The sequence below is a fragment of the Silene latifolia genome, chromosome 5 (assembly GCF_048544455.1).
Source record: "Silene latifolia isolate original U9 population chromosome 5, ASM4854445v1, whole genome shotgun sequence".
In the NCBI taxonomy this organism is placed as follows: Eukaryota; Viridiplantae; Streptophyta; class Magnoliopsida; order Caryophyllales; family Caryophyllaceae; genus Silene; species Silene latifolia.
In genome coordinates this window covers 26,892,999-26,905,679 of record NC_133530.1, presented here as the reverse complement: position 1 = coordinate 26,905,679, position 12,681 = coordinate 26,892,999, and the positions used below count along the sequence as shown (strand labels likewise).

The 12,681-nt window shown below is 40.0% G+C and overlaps 1 non-coding gene across 1 annotated transcript; it reads left to right on the top strand.

Annotated features, from left to right (window-relative positions):
• The first annotated feature begins 11,678 nt into the window (after positions 1–11,678).
• On the top strand, positions 11,679–11,785 carry LOC141658218 (small nucleolar RNA R71). Its single transcript, XR_012549116.1, has one exon. It is a non-coding gene; the product is annotated as a small nucleolar RNA R71 (small nucleolar RNA).
• The last annotated feature ends 896 nt before the right edge of the window (positions 11,786–12,681 follow it).

Here is a 12,681-nt window from a genome sequence, read left to right as displayed (position 1 = left end):
GAGATTACAATAAAATTGAGTATTCATACGACCCACTTCCAAATTCGTTTACCCAACGTTCAAACGAATTGTCATTTTCCCCCCGATACGCCCTTATTTCGAAATAAAAGATTTTACACGGTTTAAACTATTTTTAAACATTTCAAAACTATCAAAATAAATACTTTTCTTCAAAATATAATAAAATTATATTTCTTTGAATTATTTTTACTTTAAATACATTATTGTCAAATTTTACTTGATTAATTAATTATTTTCAAACATATTAATCCAGAAATTTACGGGCGTTAAAATCACCCCCTCCTTTTAAAAAGTTTCATCCTCGAAACTTAGAAGGAGAAATTATAGTTATAAGAAAATATAGGTATCTTTTCAATGAAACGGTGATACTCTCGTTGATCAGACAAGAACATCCACATTCATATCAAGACATAAAAAAAAAAAATATTTCTACACCAATAAATGAGAAAACCCATTATTGGGACGTCACCAACAACGAGATTCAACATTCACTAATGTTAAAACCATTGAAAATCATACAAGCATTTTCAAACTTTTAGTTTAAAATTCTATAGTAAGAATACTATCTTTACTAATTATGATTATACAAGGCTTAGTAACGCGGAAAAAAAAATAAGAAAAAGGAATCATTACACAAAACGAGAAATAGCTTAGGCATCCAATTGAACACTATGGTTGAAAGAGAGTGAGAAATTATTTTCAAATGTTATAGAAAGAGGTCAAATGAGTGCCATAAAGGCGAGCACAACGGAACAAGCGAAATAGCAAGAATGACAATTGTCGAGATCTAATTAGGAAGATCGGTACCTCAAGAAAGGTTCACAATCCTACTTCCCAACAATATTCCCATTTCCAATAGAAAGATTCCTCAAAGGATTAAATATAAGGCCCAAATTTACAATATCATTCCAAAACAACTTCCACAAGCCTAAGGTCAAGGCTTCCAACAAAGTTATATTCGTATCCAACTAGTGTCAACTATGGGTTCCTCAAATTCTACAAGGTTTACATTTCAAAACAAGGTAGTAACTTACCAACCCCAAAATCCGAAAAATTGATAGGATCTCACGTTCCTTTATCCTTTTATTTATTAAGGATTGCCAAAAGCAGAACTACACTCAGCTACACTCAGCTACAACACCGTCCCATCACTTCAAGTACTCAGTGCGACCTCAAGGTCTATAGAACTATAGGATTAACAAGTTCTTCTCAATACTAAGACTCTCTCACTCAAGAACTCTCAAGAGCCAACTAATACCAAATCACATCACCGATCCATTCTGGTCATCAACATCCCCAAGGAGTATTCTTTCAAATTTGATATCCTAAACTTACTTACCATCAAATTCTCAAGGAACAAGGTCATAATTGTAACAACACTTTATCACCCCAGAGTTCCTAAAACCATAAATTGAAATTATGTTCCTTAGCCTAACAATTGGTGTTAACCATACCCTTACCCTTTCTAGTTACCAAAACAAGTGCTAAAATCTCCCAATAATGTAGCTTACTCTCACTTTCTCACACCATACCTCGAGTAGTAATCAATATCACTCACTAAAACCAACAAATAATCCCACCATTTAACATTTCCCACGTGATAACATATACATTATCAAACCCTCATATCCCAAGTGATTATGGAAGCCAAACCCAAACTCGGCTACTTAGTCAATCCTATATCCTCAAATCACATTTCACTAACTCTGTAAACATGGTCAACAGGGTACCAACTATACTAAGGAGATAAGGAGTGATAACGGAATAGAGAAACGGTAAAATATTTTCAAAGGTGCATGAACCTGACAAGTTAGGAAACTAAGGAGTCAGACCGTAAAGATAACGGTTGACAAAAATAAGAGGTATTCGAATTAAGAAGATATCTAGGGCAAGAAGAAGATACGTAAACTATGGCATAAAAACAGGGTTCAACAAACGTTAAAGAGAAGGAAAGGAGAATAGAAGCGGCACAATGAAAGGGTTACCGCTTACCAAACACTCATCAAAGCTTATGATCGATATGATAAGGTTACACCACTAAGGTGCTCAACAAAGCCCCAAAAGTCTACCAAATTATAAGACTAACAAGGACTCCAATGGTAGATATTCCTCAACCCAATTGGTTCTAAGAGCCAAAATCAATTCACCACACAAATTCATTTATTACAACCCATGTTCCAAAATATCTCCTTTACAATTCTCGTCATTGAACTTCACTTACTATGTCATCCCCAAGTACCATAGCTTGTCTACTCTATCATCTCACCACTTAATACTTCTAGTCTCTGATACCATAAATTGGAATCACATCCTTGAACTCACGAACTACATCGAACAATATTCCACCAAAATTCCCAAATCCAGATGTGATTAATAAGGTCAACCATGTGTTCTCAAATTTCTAAAGATCAATAAGGCTACTCTATACTAGATTTGGTCAACTAAAAAGGTTTAACAAACTAACTAATTCCAAAGTACAATACCAATCCATTAAGCATCGTCATTGTCCCATTGTATTCCTTTCAAGGCCTACAAGGATTAGGGCTAACTATCATTCCTTAATTTTTCCACAAGAAACATTGAGACTCCCAAATGAAGTAGCTCAGGTTCATTCCATCATATGTGCTAAGGTAGTACCCATGCTCAAACATCTATAACAAACAAGCTCTCAATAGAACTAAATCCCAAGATGTTTCTCAACTCACTAGGCTCTCATATTAAGTACAACTAACAAGACTAACCAAAGGATCCCATGTTATATTCTCCTATACCACTCAAACCTTAACCAATCAATTTCTCAACTCGTTCACGCCCTCCAAAGTCACATTCTCTCAAAACCGGGTTCTCTTGAACAAGGGGACTATCCTGCGGAATAAAAGGAAGGTGTCCACATGGACTTAATTATAAGAAGAGAACGAACCTAAGATAAATCAGGAGAAAGAATTGAAAGGTAGTTACCAAGGCGAGAGAAGAGGAATTAGAAAGTCGAATAAACAACGAGATTGGAAAACTAAGGTAAGATTGCATTATCTACATCTATTGGAGAGCCATCTTACAAAAGAGAAAATCAATTAGTACCTAACAATTAGCAATCACAAACAGACTACCACATAAAATCCTAACTCTACCCATCCTACCCATCTCTCAAATTTATTATTAAAAGGTCAAGTGATTTTAGGTGGGGTGCACAAACGTGCGTCGGGAGCAAATAAGCTCTGATACCAACTATAACACCCTTAAATCTAGCCTTAAATATATATGTAAATTCTACAGAAAAACTGGTAGGATATGTTTGTAAATGGTTCAACTAGTCCAAAAACCTGCAATTTCAAAAATTTTCTAACTAAACCATTCACAACCAATTCCAACTCAAGAAGCGTGTCAAAAACCCTGCAACAACTGATAAACTAATTTACATACATAACTTAAGACGCGGAAATATAGTGATATAAACCCAAAATAGAAAAGGGAGACATATGTCCCTTCAAATTATATACAAATCAAAAGTGTAAAGGGTTTACTAATAGAATAGCCAAAACTAGGTCCAAGGTTCCTTGCTCACTAGCCGTCTGTGACCCCCAACAAAGCATCAACAACCTGTCAATCGCATTTTATACAAACACGAAAGCCCAATTCAAATGGGGAGTAACTTCGAGTCCTCCCAGCCACGAATCGTCAAAATTAATGTAACATGTAGTAAAACATGTAAGCAATATGATAAACAATGTAATTATCATGTAATTCTGACCTATGACCCCTAAACTGACCAACTAAACTATCATGTGAATTATATAATTCAAATAGTAATCCAAACTTTATCAATCAGAACCGCTTACATCTCACCTATTACACTTCATAAAATCACCATACAAGAAAGGGCAATATATCAAAGACAGGCATAAGTTCTTAGCACGGTCAATAGTCACTTTGTAACTCGAGTCTATACCACGAGGTAAGGAAGGTAATCGAACCGGTATCTTGGCTCAGCGGTTACTATTAAGAAAACATGGCCAAGAGACAACACAACCCTAGCCTAAAATATGCGCAGACCTAGACATGCGGATACACACCACCGCACCCAAGACCCACAACTTTTTTTTAAAACAAAGTGAAGTGAGTACCCTAAGGACACCACCGAAGGGTTGGCTAGTACTTAAGCTGACCCCATACTATCAAAATTAGTACCTGAGGTCATGCCCCAACTTGGATAAACATCCACTAGTCAGGAACACAAAGGCTATCAAGCAGTGAACATATACTCGTCAAAGACTATAAAGACCTATCTATGATGGAGGCCGAAATACTCACCTAGGACCTAGTCCCATAGTCCCGCTTGAATATTTTAGCCCACACCACACAAGACTCACCACACAAGTCAAGTAAGACACCCACTTAACCTTAAGAGGGCAAAAAGTCCTACTTATCAACATAAATTCTAGCATTCTATCATGTGAAAGGCTTATAATGTCTATTTACAGCATACAATCCCAATAGAATCCTCAATAAGTATTCAATACTAATTTCTAATTCTAACAATAGTAACCATATTAAAGGCTTCAGGGGAAACTAGGGCCATTTCTACAATACAAGTCACTATTAAATTCAATAAGCTATATATGTGAACAAAAGCTTGATAAATGGCCTAAAACAAGAAAAAGGCCGATTATCTAAATCATTCAACCGAATTTTTACCCGCAACCCCAAATCCTGCGAGTAGTGGGTCAAATTGCGGTGACCAATCACTCAATTAATCGACATCGCATCGTCAAAGGGACTAAGGCTCGAGTTTTGGACAATCAACAAAACATTACAATTATAGCTATAAAATTCATTTTGAGCCTATTAATTACAATTTCCTTTTGTAAACTACCCTAACATGTGATAACTATTAATATAAGCACAATTTTACCAATAACATAATTTTTGTTACTATCAAAATACTACCCATTTGTTACTTATAATATTCTATTATTAATTAACCCGAAAAGACCAAGATTGTACGAAAACCCGCGAAACAAGCACGGACTGACCCGGGCCAACCGTGGCTAGCCGTGGGCCTGCCAGGGTCTGCCCATGCCACGGCTTTGACGCCGCTCGCCGCCACCCTATACCTCCTTAATCTTCCGTTTTTTCTTCATTTTAACTCGTTTTAACATCATCCAATCATTAATTAATCGTTCCATTACTAATATCCTAACTTAAACTAACCAAAAGGCTTAAATTAAGCATGCATGCAACCATATTTTAACATGTGAAAATTTTTACTTAAACCAAAAATTACAACACATCCAAAACAACAAAGGTTGTGACGATAATCCGTCGAGTAACTCGAAATATGTTACCTTAAGCTAGAAAAGAGCAATTAACACCTTGAAAACCAAAACCCTAACGACACTAGACGCTATCCTCTACAATATACGAGTCCCCGAACTCGTCTTCCAATCCTTCACCTAAATAAACAATTAAAACACAATAATTAAGTATATAAACCGAATTTCCGAAAATTGGTCTTAAAACAACTTAATGAAAATTGAAATTAGAACATACTAAGTTGTAGATCGCGGCAAGGGGATTCCGGAAAGGTAAATTATGCGAAAAACGGACAAGAAACGAGTGAGTTATGTCGATTTTTGGCTTGATTTTATATAAATGGTGTTTTAGTGAAATGTTGATGATGATGATATGAACAAAACCAGAAAAAAGAAAGAATAGGGAGAGTGTGGTCCGCGTAAGGGAGAAAGAAAGGAGGAAAGGAGGTGCGGGATTTTTAGTCGGGATTTTTACGAGTCGGTTTTGACTCGTTTCAAAAATAATTAAATCCGTAAGTCAAACGCAAATTCCGTCAAGACCAAAGTCTTTAAACACGAGATTACAATAAAATTGAGTATTCATACGACCCACTTCCAAATTCGTTTACCCAACGTTCAAACGAATTGTCATTTTCCCCTCGATACGCCCTTATTTCGAAATAAAAGATTTTACACGGTTTAAACTATTTTTAAACATTTCAAAACTATCAAAATAAATACTTTTCTTCAAAATATAATAAAATTATATTTCTTTGAATTATTTTTACTTTAAATACATTATTGTCAAATTTTACTTGATTAATTAATTATTTTCGAAACATATTAACGGTCCGAAATTTACGGGGCGTTACACCGACACATCATGTCGGGATTTCGGGTCAACGAAAATAATTCTTGTTTTCTTCAAATGTGACCTCCGTCACCAATCCAAAGTTTGACAAAGTATGGTTCCAAATCTCTCATTATCTACCTAATATGCATGCTATATACAAATGGTGGTTCTTGAGGAACTCCACCAAACCAAATCACTTTCAAGACTTTCAATTTGCCCTCTCCTCGGGGAGGGGCTCCCCGAGATAGAGCACTTCAATCGGACCTTTGTTATCTCCGTCATAGTAGCGCTTGATTCTTTGACCATTGACCCTAAAAGTTCCTCCTTCTTCACTCCAAAGCTCGAAAGAACCATAAGGAAATATTTTCATCACTTTAAAGGGTCCCGACCATCTTGATTTGAGCTTGCCCGGAAACACCTTGATCTTGGAGTTAAAAAGGAGAACAAGGTCCCCAACACTTATCTCTTTCTTCATGATTTTCCCATCATGCCATTTCTTCGTTTGGTCCTTGTAAATTTTGGAGCTCTCATAAGCCTCCAATCTCAATTCCTCAAGCTCATTCATTTGGAGAAAGCGCACTTCACCGGCGGCATCAAAGTCAAAATTCATCTCTTTAAGAAAACACCAAGCTTTGTGTTCAAGCTCAACCGGCAAATGACAAGCTTTCCCGTACACAAGCTTATAGGGGGTGGTGCCAAGGGGTGTCTTGTAGGCAGTTCTCAATGCCCATAAGACATCCGGGAGCTTTTGTGACCAATCCTTCCAGCTCTTGTTTGTGACTTTCTCCAAAATGGCTTTAATTTGGCGGTTAGAAACCTCCACTTGCCCACTAGTTTGAGGGTGGTAGGCAAGGGCGGTTTTATGCCGCACTCCATGTGACTCAAGTAGAGCTTTGAAAGTACTCTTGCGAAAATGAGATCCGCCATCACTTATGACTACTCTTGGTGTTCCGAACCTTGGGAAAATCGTGCCTTTGAAAAGCTTCATCACTACCTTGCTATCATTGGTGGGGGCGGTTACCGCTTCAATCCATTTGGACACGTAGTCCACCGCGACCAAGATGTATTCGTTTCCACAAGAGTTTGGAAAGGGTCCCATGAAGTCTATGCCCCAATAATCAAAAAGCTCAATTTCCAATATATTAGTCAAGGGCATTTCACTCCTCTTTCCAATGTTCCCAACCCTTTGGCAAGCATCACAAGATTTAACAAAGTAGTGGATGTCTTTAAACATGGAGGGCCAATAGAATCCACCTTGGAGGATCTTGGCAATTGTTCTAGAGGTGGCCAAGTGTCCCCCATAGGCGGAATTGTGAACCCGGTCGACAATCTCCAAGCCCTCCTCTTTTGAAACACATCTCCGGAACATTCCATCCCCACACTTGCGGAACAAATGTGGGTCATTCCAAAAGTATCTCCTAGCATCATTTCTCAACTTCCGCCTTTCTCTTTGTTCCATTTCATCCGGCAAGAAACCACTTACAATGTAGTTTGCAAGATCCGCAAACCAAGGGGTTTTGACGGTAACTTCCATGAGTCCATCATCCCGTAACCACTCATTAATGGGTCCACTCTTGTCTTGTATCCCATGATCTTCAACGGTCAATCTTGATAGGTGGTCGGCTACAACATTTTCCGACCCGGCCTTATCCTTAATCTCTAAATCAAACTCTTGGAGAAGTAGGACCCATCTCAAGAGTCGGGGCTTTGCATCTTTCTTCACCATCAATTGTCTCAAGGCGGTGTGATCGGAGTAAACCACCACCTTAGACCCAACAAGGTATTGTCGGAATTTCTCCACGGCATGAACAATTGCCAACATTTCCTTTTCGGTTGTAGCATATCCACATTGTGTTTGGTCAAGAGTCTTGCTTGTGTAATATATCACATGATGCTTCTTATCCACAACTTGCCCAAGTACCGCACCAACCGCGAAGTCCGAAGCATCACACATTATCTCAAAAGGAAGGTTCCAATCCGGAGACCGGATTATCGGTGTCGTGACCAATGCTCTCTTCAACCTATTAAAAGCTTCAAGACAAGCATCATCAAACACAAAGGGGGAATCCTTAAGGAGTAATGAGGTTAAGGGCTTTGCTATTTTTGAAAAATCCTTGATAAAATGCCGATAAAACCCGGCATGGCCTAGAAAACTTCTCACTCCCTTAACATTGGAAGGGGGTGACAAGTTCTCTATGACCGCAACTTTGGCCCCATCGACCTCAATACCCCTACTTGAAACGATGTGACCGAGGACAACCCCTTCCTCCACCATGAAATGACACTTTTCCCAATTAAGGACGAGGTTATGCTCCTCACACCATTTCAACACACTAGACAAGTTCTCAAGACCAAGTTCAAACGAGTCTCCATGGATACTAAAGTCGTCCATGAAGACTTCCATGCTTTTTTCAAGGAAATCAGAAAATATTGCCATCATGCACCTTTGAAAGGTGCCGGGCGCATTACAAAGCCCGAATGGCATCCTACGGTAGGCATAGACCCCTATTGGACAAGTGAAGGTCGTCTTCTCTTGGTCATCCGGGTGGATGGGAATTTGGAAAAACCCGGAATAACCGTCTAAGAAGCAATAGTATGCATGGCCCGCGAGCCTTTCTAGCATTTGGTCAATGAAGGGAATTGGGAAGTGGTCTTTTAGGGTGGCGGCATTGAGCTTGCGGTAGTCAATACACATGTGCCACCCGGTCACGGGTCTAGTAGGTATGGTGGTGCCATCCTCTTGTTCAACCATTTGTATCCCCCCTTTCTTCGGTACCACGTGGACCGGACTAACCCATTTGCTATCGGTAATTTGGTATATAATACCGGCCTCTAGAAGTTTCAACACTTCATTTTTCACCACCTCGGCCATCTTTGGGTTAATCCGCCTAAGACCGTCAACCTTGGGTTGACTCCCCTCTTCCAAAACTATTCTATGCATGCACAAACTCGGACTTAAGCCCTTGATGTCATCAATGCTATACCCAAGTGCCCCTCTATGAGTTTTCAAGATTTCCAAAAGCTTCTTTTCTTGGGACTCACTTAGGTTAGCATTAACGATCACCGGGTAGGCCTCTCCCTCATCAAGGAAAGCATACTTGAGTGAGGGAGGCAAGGGTTTGAGTTGTACCTTTGGAGGGAGAAAGCCCTCCACTTTCTTCAATAGTTTCTCATCAACTTCATGGTCCTCCTTCATTGCCTCATCATGCAAAGAGATTTGAAAAACCTCTTCCATCTCCGCTTCTTCACGGGCTACTTCATGTACCACCTCATCTACCAACTCAATAGTGCTCAACATTTCCATCTTTGGTCCTTTCATCAAATTAGGTAGGTTAAATTCGACATTGTTGCCCTCGATTTGGAAGGTTAGCCGCCCATTTTTCACATCAATGAGAACTCCTCCGGTAGCCAAGAATGGCCTACCAAGGATGATGGGAGTGTGGCTATCCTCCGGAATATCAAGGACAACAAAATCGGCGGGGATTAAAAGCTTTCCAACCTTGACGGGTACGTCCTCAAGCACCCCCATAGGGTGTTTGACGGACCTATCCGCCAATTGGAGAGTCATTGAAGTGGGAGCAAGGTTTTGAATTCCGATTTTCTTGGCAACCTTCAAAGGAATAACACTTACACTTGCTCCCAAATCACAAAGAGCTCTAGATATGGGCACACCACCTACTACACATGGGATTGAAAAGCTCCCCGGGTCACCAAGCTTAGTGGGCATTTTATTAAGGATATGAGCACTACATGCCTCTTCCATAGCCACTATTTATTGGCTACCCAAGACTCTTTTCTTTGTCAAAATATCTTTTAAAAAATTTGAGTAGGTTGGCATGTTCATTATCACCTCCGTAAAGGGTAGGGTAACCTCAAGTTTCTCAAGCATGTCACAAAACTTGGCATACTTAAGGTCTTCCCTACTCTTTATGGCTCTTGAAGGGTAAGGAATTTTAGGAACAAGTTGGGAATTTGAAGATACCTTTGGAGGAGTCGAATTCCTTGTTACCTTTTTAGATTGTTGCAAAGGTACTTCTTCAATAGCTTCCTCCTCATAAGGGAGGTCTTCAACATACCCATCAACATCCTTGTCCTCTTGAATTACCGTTCTAGACACATCTTCACAAGCCTTCTTCCCTTTCTTGTCTTCTCTAGCTTTACCCAATTGTTCAACGGGTGAGCTTTCCTCTTCATCATTTACTTCCAACTCATCCCTCATGGGATCTTCATCCATTTCTACCACAAGGTCCTTGTAGGGGTCCTCAAGCTCTACACCACTCCTTAGCACTACCGCATGAGCATGATGGCTATTTGAGGCATCCTTGGAGCTTTGTCCTTGAGCCAACAAACCACCGGGCGGCCGTTGAGGGTTAGCCATAGCATGAGAAGCCATCCTAGATTCCATTTCCCTCATGTCCTTAAGAAAGGTAGCCCTCAAGTTTGCTTGTTCTTGTTGAGTAGCTTTAGCAAAATTAGCTATCTCTTGGCTATGTTGAAGTTGCATGTTCTTTATCATCTTCAAAAGCTCAACTTGAGAGAGCTTACCTTGGGGTTCTTGATAAGGTTGGTTGGCTATGGGTAAAGGGAACCCATAGTCATACCGAGCATTGGGACCTTGGTTGTTGTTTTGCCCCCCTTGGAAGTTAGCACTAGGACCATTGTTGTTGAAGTTTGATCCTTGACCTTGTTCTTAAAACCCTTGAACATACTCTTGCCCAAATCCTTGGTTTGCTTGATTCACTTGATTCCCTTGGTAAAACCCTTGGTTGCCTTGATTTCCACCAAAATCTTGGTATCCTTGTCCTTGGTTCCCATAGTTTTGGTTTTGATTGTTGTTTTGCCATTGGTTTTGATTCCCGGGATTAGGTCTTGGGTTGGGGAATATTCCCCTTTGTTGAGCAAAACCGGGTGGGTTGGTTGGGGCTTGTGGTTGAAGGTGTTGTGGGTTTTGAACATTGGTGATTTTGTAACTAAAGTTGGGGTGGTTCCTCAACCCGGGGTGGTAGAAATTGGTATTTGGATTGTAGACGTTTGGGTTGTTGTAAGGTGGTCTTGTAGGTCTTGAATTGTTGTTAAAGGCTTGAAAAGCGTTAACCTCTTGAACATTCTCTTCATAGACCCCATTGTAATTGTTGTCACACAAGTCATAAGTGTGACCACTTCCTCCACAAAGTTCACAACTTGCGACTTGAGCCACTTCTTCCGTGGGTGCCCCATATGAGGTTGCGGCTTGGTTCACTTGATTTCTTGAAAACTTCTCAAATTGTTTTGTGAGTAAGTCGAGCTTGGCATTTGTCTCGGAGTTGGAGGCGTTTTCCTTAGGAAACTTCCCATTCCTTCTTAGCATGTTTCCTCTAAAACCATAGTTTGCCTCCGAATCTACCATTTTCTTGATCAATGTCGTGCCCTCTTCATCACTCAAGTGATCAAATCCTTCCCCCGCGGAGGCATTTACCATCTCCTTAGTCCTTGGTAGCAAAGTTTGGAAGAATGTTTGAGTGATGTACCATTCCGGTATTCCATGGTGGGGGCAACTCGCTATCAAGTCTTGATAACGGTCCCAAGCTTCACCCAAAGACTCCCCATCCTCTTATTGAAACGTATGAATCTCATTACGGAGCATCGCGGTCTTGGAGGAAGGGTAATACTTGGCCATGAATGCTTTAGCCAAAGCATCCCAAGTAGTGAAAGTATCCGGTGGGTGAATGTTCAACCATTGGTCCGCTTTGCCCGTCAATGAAAACGGAAACAACATCATTCTCAAGGTGTCTTCGGACACCCCATTCTTCTTCATCATTGAAACTTTCCTCTTAAACTTCCGGAGATGAGCATGGGCATCCTCTTCAATATGCCCCCCGAACAAGTCTTTCTCAATTAACCCGACTTGGGCGGGATGCATTTCAAAGTTGTTTGGGGCCAAGGTGCCAAAATTGATAGGGTTACATGAATCATTATGGTTAGGCCGGTTATGATCTCTAAGAGCCATTTGTGGTGGTGGATTTGGTATTTGATGTGGTGGTGTTTGAGGTGGGCTATTATAATTAGGGAAGTTATGAAATGGGTTTTCTAGTAGAGTCTCAATTGTGAGGTTTGGTTGAAGTGTGGTTGTGGTATCAATATTTTGTGGGATGTGTGAATTTGGTGGGTCCAAGTTTGCTTGAGGGGAACTATTCCTAACTCTCTCAAGGGTCCTTGTCCTCAAGGTTCTAAAAAGCCTTTCGGGGTCGGAGTTGAAGAGAAGAGCTTGGTGGTTCCTTCTAGGAATGCACTTGACAAATCGTTAGTCTCCTAGTGTTTTTACACACTAGGGGAAGGCAAGAAATCACACACTCTACAAAGAACACACAACTACTAAAACAAACTAACAATTGAGATAAGACTAAAGCAAAGACTCTAAGCAAAAACTAAGAATAACCTAACGCCATCCCCGACAACGGCGCCATTTGATAAGTAAGGATTTGTCGTATATTCCCTCTATCAAAACAATTTATAAAAACCCAATTAAATGTAGTATTTAGT